Source organism: Eriocheir sinensis, unplaced genomic scaffold, assembly GCF_024679095.1.
Source record: "Eriocheir sinensis breed Jianghai 21 unplaced genomic scaffold, ASM2467909v1 Scaffold70, whole genome shotgun sequence".
Classification (NCBI taxonomy): domain Eukaryota; kingdom Metazoa; phylum Arthropoda; class Malacostraca; order Decapoda; family Varunidae; genus Eriocheir; species Eriocheir sinensis.
In genome coordinates, this window is record NW_026112054.1 from 53,185 (window position 1) to 62,500 (window position 9,316).

At 46.6% G+C, this 9,316-nt stretch overlaps 1 long non-coding RNA gene across 1 annotated transcript in view; it reads right to left on the minus strand.

Moving 5' to 3' along the window:
* Nucleotides 1-5,982: 5,982 nt before the first annotated feature.
* Nucleotides 5,983-9,316, minus strand: part of LOC126993970 (uncharacterized) — a 14,133-nt gene continuing 10,799 nt past the window's right edge. Inside the window, exon 3 of the long non-coding RNA XR_007748609.1 lies at nucleotides 5,983-6,065. This is a non-coding gene — a long non-coding RNA (uncharacterized LOC126993970). The remainder of the gene's footprint in view (nucleotides 6,066-9,316) is intronic.

Below are 9,316 nucleotides of genomic sequence, written 5' to 3' on the forward strand. Positions count from 1 at the left end.
CTTTTTATTTCTCTGGTCATCCACGGTGGATCTATGGCCCCATTTACTCGCCTGGATTTCGTAGGCACTGTAGCCTTCTCTACTTGCAACAGCTTATCTTTGAAGACGTTCCACGCGTTGTCGATTGTATTGTCGGTGATGCCAAGTTGGTCCCAGGTCGTAGAGGGAAGCAGCGCACGGGCTTAGTTGAAATTTCCTTTTTTGTAATCTGGTATCACTGACGGATTATCTACGAGTTTGTTACATATATTGATATTAATCGCACCCATTAAGTTTCTCACCAACTGTACAGTCGCGAATGAGGTCGGGGTCGCTTACTAATACCAGATCCAGCAGATTGTTTTCTCTTGTTGGTTTAGTTACAACTTGAGTGAGGAACGAATCCTCCACCATTTCTATAAGCCTGTTACCCTCTTGATCTTCATTCATCAGTCCCCAGTCAATGTTAGGGCAGTTAAAGTCCCCAATTATAATTGTTTCCTTGCTTTGTGTAACAGAGTGAATCTCTTCGTAGAGGGCAGTGTCATCGGCTGCCTGTTGTTTCGGAGGCCTGTATACGGTTGCAAGTGTTAGTTTCTTGTTATTTGCGGTTATTTCCACGTAGACAGAATCGTATTTCTGCGTCCTGTTTGTCTATTTTTATGGCAGGGAGCGTACTTTTTACGTAGCAGACTACTCCTCCTTCTTTCTTGTGCTTTCGACTTTTGTGGAAGCTTTCGTACCCAGGGAATGACAGTTCGGATTCTAGATGAGTAGAGTTGGCCCAAGTCTCTGTGATGGCTACCACATCTGGTTTCTCTGTTGTAATATACGCCCTAATTTCGTCCTTTTTGGGTATTAAACTACGTGCATTTGTGTACATGATAGAAATGTGGCCGTGACGAGTTGTATCAGTTCGCTTGTCGGAGGCGTGGTTAGTTACACATTTTCTTGTGAGTCGCACTGACGCTACGGGTTGGTTGATCAAGGGCTGCCTTTGCCCCGTCCTCGCCCGCCGTTTTTTTAAAGCGAAGAAGAGAAGAGGGAGGAGGAGAAGGAGCGGGAAGATAGAAAAGGGAACGAACAGGAGAAGGAAGAACGAGAAGTAGAAACAGGAGGGAACTTTGGAGGAAACGAGGAAGAAAAGGAATACTGGAGATGAACGGGAGGTGGATAATGTGAGAGAGAGGATGGGGAGTAAGGTGAATGAGAAACAGAGAAAAGAGAAGAAGAAATGGGAAGAAATACGGAGTGGAAGGGAAGGAGTAGAGAGAGGATGGGGAGTAAGGTGAATGAGAAACAGAGAAGAGAGAAGAAGAAATGGGAAGAAATACGGAGTGGAAGGGAAGGAGTAGAGAGGCTGGGGAGTAAGGTGAATGAGAAACAGAGAAAAGAGACGAAGAAATGGGAAGAAATACGACGTGGAAGGGAAGGAGTAGGGTGAGGATGCATTCAAAGGTATGATGAATTGGTGATTGGTGCGTGTGCGCGTGTGATTGTGTGTGTGTGTGTGTGTGTGTGTGTGTGTGTGTGTGTGTGTGTGTGTGTGTGTGTGTGTGTGTGGACGCGCGCGCGCGATGCGTGTCTAATAATTCACTGGCCTACAAGTTTTAACTTTTTTCTAGTGACCTAAGTTTGAGACCTGTTCTTGGGTAATTTGGTGTCACTGAGTTTACAAAAGACAATAGTTTTTTTCTATCACATCAAGTTTTTTTTATCTATGGGCTGGTCCATATTGGCCCCAGCCATAGCTATAAGAGATATCACAGGTAATCATATATGTTGATATTTATTTTATCTATTTATTTAGACAGTTATTTATCTATCTAGACACACGCAGATATATAAATATATTGTATCTGTTAAAAGCGATGGTTGCTCTACACGAGTCTACAGTATGATCCTCATGAATGGAGACTCTTTATAGATAGTTCAAAAAAGAGTTTAAAATATGTATTACTCCTACTGGTCACTCTGTGCATTTAAAAGAGAATCCTGAACACATTAAAACTGTATTAGACTTACTCAAGTTTGATTAACACAAATGGGTCATATGTGTGGATCTGAAAATGGTCAACTTTTTACTCGGCCAACAAGGAGGGCATAAAAATATCCGTGTTTCCTGTGTTTATGGGACAGCCGAGCGAAAGACAAACTTTGGGAACAGAAACTCTGGCCAGTTAAAAAAAAGAAAGTTTGACTGTTGGGAAGAAGAATATCATGCACCAACCCCTTGTTGAGAGAGATACAATCATCTTCCCAGCCCTTCATATTAAACTAGGACTAATGAAGCACTTTGTCGAAGCTCTTAATGTGGAGGGTGACTGTTTCAAATTCATATGTATACAACATTTCCTGGCCTAAGTTATGATAAAATAAAGGCTGGTGTTTTTGATGGGACACAAATGAGAAAGTTAATGAAATGCCAAAACTTCTCGAGCTCGATGACTGACGTAGGAAAAAGAGCTTGGGACTCATTGGTGGCTGTTTTGAAGGGATTTTTAGGGAGCAAAAAGCAGCAAACTACAAGGGTTGGTGGAGACATTGCTTGATAGCTCTCATCTTTTAGGCTGCAGCATGAGCATAAAGGTTCATTTCCTCTAGAGCCATCTCGATGATTTCCTGCTACTCTTGGAGACGTGAGCGATGAGCATGGCGAGCGCCTTCATCAAGATATCAAGGTTATGGGGGAGAGATATCAAGGCAGATGGCACACACACATGTTGGAGTTAGACCTCATCTTGACTATGCGGTTCAGTTCTGGTCACCTTACTATAGAATGGATATCAAAATGTTAGAATCAGTGCAGAGGAGGATGACTAAGATGATTCAGGGGGTGAGAAACTTGCCATACGAGGAAAGACTCAAGCAGTTAAACTTGCATTCTCTACAAAGGCGAAGGGTGTGGAGACATGATCGAGGTTTATAAATGGATGAAGGGCAATAATAAGGAGACATTCATAAGGTTTTGTTGGTAAGAGAACCTGTAGGAGATGAAGTAATGGGTTTAAACTGGATATATTCAGATTATACAGGGACATAGGGATATTTTGGTTTACATTCAGTGTGGTGGATGAGTGGAATAGGCTTAGCAGTCATGTGGTGAGTGCCTATACAATTGTCACATTCTAAATTAGACTAGATAAATTCATAGACAGCGATATTAGGTGGGGTTAGATACACGGGAGCTTAGGGTCAAAGGAGCTGCCTGTACAGGCCTACCGGCCTCTTGCAGACTCCTACGTTCTTAAGTTCTTATGTTCTTATGATGGCAGACTACTACTTAAAGTCCTTTCCTTGTCTCTATCTTCACCTTCTTGTCACCTTTTCATCTCCTCACCTCTACCACACCTTCTTTTCTCCTTTTCATCTCCTTTCACCTGCTCACCTCTACCACACCTTCTTTTCTCCTTTTCATCTCCTCACCTCTACCACACCTTCTTGTCTCCTTTTCATCTCCTCACCTCTACCACACCTTCTTGTCACCTTTTCATCTCCTCACCTCTACCACACCTTCTTGTCTCCTTTTCATCTCCTCACCTCTACCACACCTTCTTTTCTCCTTTTCATCTCCTCACCTCTACCACACCTTCTTGTCACCTTTTCATCTCCTCACCTCTACCACACCTTCTTGTCACCTTTTCATCTCCTTACCTCTACCACACCTTCTTGTCCCCTCATCTCCTCACCTCTACCACACCTTCTTGTCACCTTTTCATCTCCTCACCTCTACCACACCTTCTTGTCTCCTTTTCATCTCCTCACCTCTACCACACCTTCTTGTCTCCTTTTCATCTCCCCACCTCTACCACACCTTCTTGTCACCTTTTCATCTCCTTACCTCTACCACACCTTCTTGTCCCTTTTCATCTCCCTCACCTCTACCACACCTTCTTGTCACCTTTTCATCTCCTCACCTCTACCACACCTTCTTGTCTCCGTTTCATCTCCGCACCTCTACCACACCTTCTTGTCTCCTTTCATCTCCTCACCCCACCACACCTTCTTGTCACCTTTTCATCTCCTCACCTCTACCACACCTTCTTGTCTTTTCATCTCCTCACCTCTACCACACCTTCTTGTCTCCTTTTCATCTCCTCACCCCACCACACCTTCTTGTCTTCTTTTAATCTCCTCACCTCTACCACACCTTCTTTTCTTCTTTCATCTCCTCACCCTACCACACCTTCTTTTCTCTTTTCATCTCCTCACCTCTACCACACCTTCTTGTCTTCCTTTCATCTCCCCACCACACCTTCTTGTCTCCTTTTCATCTCCTCACCTCTACCACACCTTCTTGTCTCCTTTTCATCTCCTCACCTCTACCACACCTTCTTGTCTCCTTTTCATCTCCTCACCTCTACCACACCTTCTTGTCTCCCTTTTCATCTCCTCTACCACACCTTCTTGTCTCCTTTCATCTCCTCACCTCTACCACACCTTCTTGTCACCTTTTCATCTCCTCTACCACACCTTCTTGTCACCTTTTCATCTCCTCACCTCTACCACACCTTCTTGTCTCCTTTTCATCTCCTCACCTCTACCACACCTTCTTGTCTTCTTTTCATCTCCTCACCTCTACCACACCTTCTTGTCACCTTTTCATCTCCTCACCTCTACCACACCTTCTTGTCACCTTTTCATCTCCTCACCTCTACCACACCTTCTTGTCTCCTTTTCATCTCCTCACCTCTACCACACCTTCTTGTCTCCTTTTCATCTCCTCACCTTTACCACACCTTCTTCCCCTCATCTCCTCCTTCTAACCTTCATCCAAGAAGAGCAGGAAGAGGCAGGAATAGGTGACCTCAGACCTCCCTTTCTCCCCTGTCTTCTCACTTTCTTTCCTCTCTTCTCACTTTCCTCTTCTCACCTTCTCTTCTTACCTGTCCTTCATATCCTTTTTCCAGGTCTCACACAGTATAACCAGGAACAGGAGGACTAGGTTAACTCTGAGCTCCTTTAATCACCCATTTCCTCTACTCTTTTCACCTTCTTACCTCTTCTCTTCTCACCTTATCTCCTCACCTGTCCTTCATCTCCTTTTTCCAACTCTCACACAGTATAACCAGGAACAGAAGGACTAGGTTAGCTCCGAACTCCTTTAATCACTCATTTCCTCTACTCTTTCCACCTTCTTACCTCTTCTCTTCTCACCTTATCTCCTCACCTTTCCCTCATCTCGTAACCCTCGCCCATGAAAACCATTAACAAGGAAGGAATGGACGAATTCTGAGCTCCTTTTCCCTTACCTCTTATCACTTTCTTCCCCCTCATCTCTGCTCACCGTGTATCTTCTATTTCCACCTAGCCTCTTTACCTGCCCCTTACCTTCTCTTTCCAACCCTCACACAGGAAAACCAGGAAGAGGAAGGAATAGATGAACCCAGAGCTCCTTTTGTCTCCTCTCCTCTTGCTTATTCTTGCTCCTCACCTCCGCTTTCTCCTCTTTCACCCAAGGACAGGAATACGTATAGATGAACTTAGAGCTCCTTTTGTCTCCTCTCTTCATGCTTATTCTTGCTCCTCACCTCCGCTTTCTCCTCTTTCACCCAAGGACAGGAATACGTATAGATGAACTTAGAGCTCCTTTTGTCTCCTCTCTTCTTGCTTATTCTTGCTCCTCACCACCGCTTTCTCCTCTTTCACCCAAGGACAGGAATACGTATAGATGAACTTAGAGCTCCTTTTGTCTCCTCACGTTTAACCTTCATCTCCTCTTCACCTCCTCATCTCCTCACCACCTTTCTCCTCATCCCCTCACCACCTTTATCCTCATCTCCTTTTCCTCTCTTTCACCAACGAACAGAAAGGAATAGGTGAACTCAGACCTCCTTTTCTCTCCTCACTTCTCACATTCATCTCCTCTTTCCCTCCTCATCTCCTTCCTCACCCAAGTCCTTAAGGACGAGGTTGTCTGACCTCCCTTCCTCTCCTCCCTCTCACCGTCTTGTCCGCTAGCTGCATGTCGCCGCTGGTGATGTGGGCGGGGATGCCCACAGGTGTGGTGACCTCGACGGACGTGGGCAGGAAGTAAGGACAGATGGGACACAGTTGATCCGCCTCCAGGGTTCTGTGGGCGGCACCTACGGAGGGAGAGGGGGGGAGGGGGTTCGTTTGGTATGGGAGGCAGCGGTGTGAGGGTTTGAGGAAGGAGGGAGGGTACAGGGGGAAGGGGGAAAGAGGTTGTTTGGTGTAGGAGGCAGGGGTGTGGTGGGGGGAAGAGTGGAGGGGGAGGAGGTAGAGAGGGGGATAGGGATTGGGGTAGAAGAAAGGGTTGGGTAACATCTGTGAGGTGGTGAGGTTGGTTGTGCGTAGGTTTGTGGGCGGGAAGAGGGGAGGGGAAACTTTGGGGAGAGAACGTGAGGGAAGAGTGGAGGGGAAACTTTGGGGAGAGAACGTGAGGGAGGAGTGGAGGGGAAACTGTGGGGAGAGAACGTGAGGGAAGAGGGAGGGAAACTTTGGGGAGAGATGGTGATGGAAGAGGGGAGCGGAATCTTTGGGGAGAGAACGTGTGGGAAGAGTGGAGGGGGAACTTTTGGGAGAAAACGTGGGGGAAGAGTGGAGGGGAAACTTTGGGGAGAGAACGTGAGGGAAGATGGGAGGGGAACATTTGGGGAGAGAACTTGAGGGAAGAGGGGAGGGGAAACTTTGGGGAGAGAACGTAAGGGAAGAGTGGAGGGGAAACCTTGGGGAGAGAACGTGAGGGAAGAGTGGAGGGGAAACTTTGGGGATAGAACGTGAGGGAAGAGCGGAGGGGAAACTTTGGGGAGAGAACGTGAGGGAAGAGTGGAGGGGAAACTTTGGGGAGAGAACGTGAGGGAAGAGTAGGGGAAACTTTGGGGAGAACGTTAGGGAAGAGGGAGGGGAAGCTTTGGGGAGAGAACGTGAGGGAAGAGTGGAGGGGAAACTTTGGGGAGAGAACGTGAGGGAAGAAGGAGGGGAAACTTTGGGGAGAGAACGTGAGGGAAGAGTGGAGGGGAAACTTTGGGGAGAGAACGTGAGGGAAGAGGGAGGGGAAACATTTGGGAGAGAACTTGAGGGAAGAGTGGAGGGGAAACTTTGGGGAGAGAACGTGAGGGAAGAGTGGAGGGGAAAATTTGGGGAGAGAACGTGAGGGAAGAGGGGGGGGAAACTTTGGGGAGAGAACGTGAGGGAAGAGTGGAGGGGAAACTTTGGGGAGAGAACGTGAGGGAAGAGGGAGGGGAAACTTTGGGGAGAGAACGTGAGGGAAGAGTGGAGGGGATACTTTGGGGAGAGAACGTGAGGGAAGAGTGGAGGGGAAACTTTGGGGAGAGAACGTGAGGGAAGAGTGGAGGGTAAACTTTGGGGAGAGAACGTGAGGGAAGAGGGAGGGGAAACTTTGGGGAGATAACGTGAGGGAATAGTGGAGGGTAAACTTTGGGGAGAGAACGTGAGGGAAGAGTGGAGGGGAAACTTTGGGGAGAGAACGTGAGGGAAGAGTGGAGGGGAAACTTTGGGGAGAGAACGTGGGGGAAGAGTGGAGGGTACACTTTGGGGAGAGAACGTGGGGGAAGAGTGGAGGTGAGCTGATTGGAAAGGCTTCAGAGAGAGAGAGAGAGAGAGAGAGAGAGAGAGAGAGAGAGAGAGAGAGAGAGAGAGAGAGAGAGAGAGAGAGAGAGAGAGAGAGAGAGAGAGAGAGAGAGAGAGAGAGAGAGAGAGAGAGAGAGAGAGAGAGAGAGAGAGAGAGAGAGAGAGAGAGAGAGAGGTACAGATAGAACGAAAATATCATTATAATATTATCACACACACATTTTACCTTCTATCTGATCGCCAGTATGGGTTCCGCAAGGGGCGTTCTACTGGTGATCTCCTAGCCTTCTTAGCTGACTCTTGGTCATCCTCTCTTAGCCGTTTCGGTGAAACTTTTGCTATTGCGCTGGACATATCAAAAGCTTTTGATAGGGTCTGGCACAAATCTTTGCTTTCCAAACTACGTTCCTACGGTTTCTATCCTTCTCTCTGTACCTTTATCTCCAGTTTCCTTTCTGACCGTTCTACTATTTCTGCTGTGACAGACGGTCACTGTACTTCCCCTAAACCTATTAACAGTGGTGTCCCACAGGGTCCTGTTTTATCTCCCACTCTCTTTCTGTTGTTCATTGATGATCTTCTTTCCAAAACGAACTGTCCTATCCATTCTTACGCCGATGACTCCACTCTGCATTACTCAACTTCTTTTAATAGAAGACCCACCCTACAGGATCCTAACGACTCAAGGCTGGAGGCTGCAGAACGCTTAGCCTCAGACCTTACTATTATTTCCGATTGGGGCAAAAAGAACCTGGTGTCCTTCAACGACTCAAAAACAGTTTCTCCACCTATCCACTCGACACAATCTTCCAAACAACTATCCCCTATTCTTTGACAACACTCAGCTATCACCTTCCTCAACACTAAACATCCTCGGTCTATCCTTAACTCAAAATCTCAACTGAAAACTTCATATCTCATCTCTTACTAAATCAGCTTCCTCGAGGCTGGGCGTTCTGTACCGTCTCCGCCAGTTCTTCTCCCCCGCACAGTTGCTATCCATTGACAGGGTCTTGTCCGCCCTCGTATGGAGTATGCATCTCATGTGTGTGTGTGTGGGGGTCCACTCACACAGCTCTCTTGACAGAGTGGAGTCAAAGGCCTCCGTCTCATCTGCTCTCCTCCTCATACTGATAGTCTTCTACCTCTCAAATTCCGCCGCCATATTGCCTCTCTTTCTATTTTCTATCGATATTTTCATGCTGACTGCTCTTCTGAACCTGCTAACTGCATGCCTTCCTCCCTCCCGCGGCCCCGCTGCACACGACTTTCTACTCATGCTCATCCCTATGCTGTCCAAACCCCTTATGCAAGAGTCAACCAGCATCTTCACTCTTTCATTCCTCACGCTGGTAAACTCTGGAACAATCTTCCTTCATCTGCATTTCCTCCTGCCTACGACTTGAACTCTTTCAAGAGCAGGGTATCAGGACACCTCTCCTCCCGAAATTGACCTCTCTTTTTGGACACTCCTTTGACCTCTATTCAGGAGCAGTAAGTAGCGGGCTTTTTTTTATATATTTCTTTACGCCCTTGAACTGTCTCTATAGATATACACACACACACACACACACACACACACACACACACACACACACACACACACACACACACACACACACACTAACGGACAGGGTTATTTGAGAGTTAGGATTACGGATCGAACGTAAAAAAAAGTAAAGAAAGAAAAAAAAATATGGAAAATAAATAAAACTCGATGAAATTAAGAAAAATAATAAACAACTGTGAGGAAAGAGAAAATTAATGAAGATGAAGAACAGTA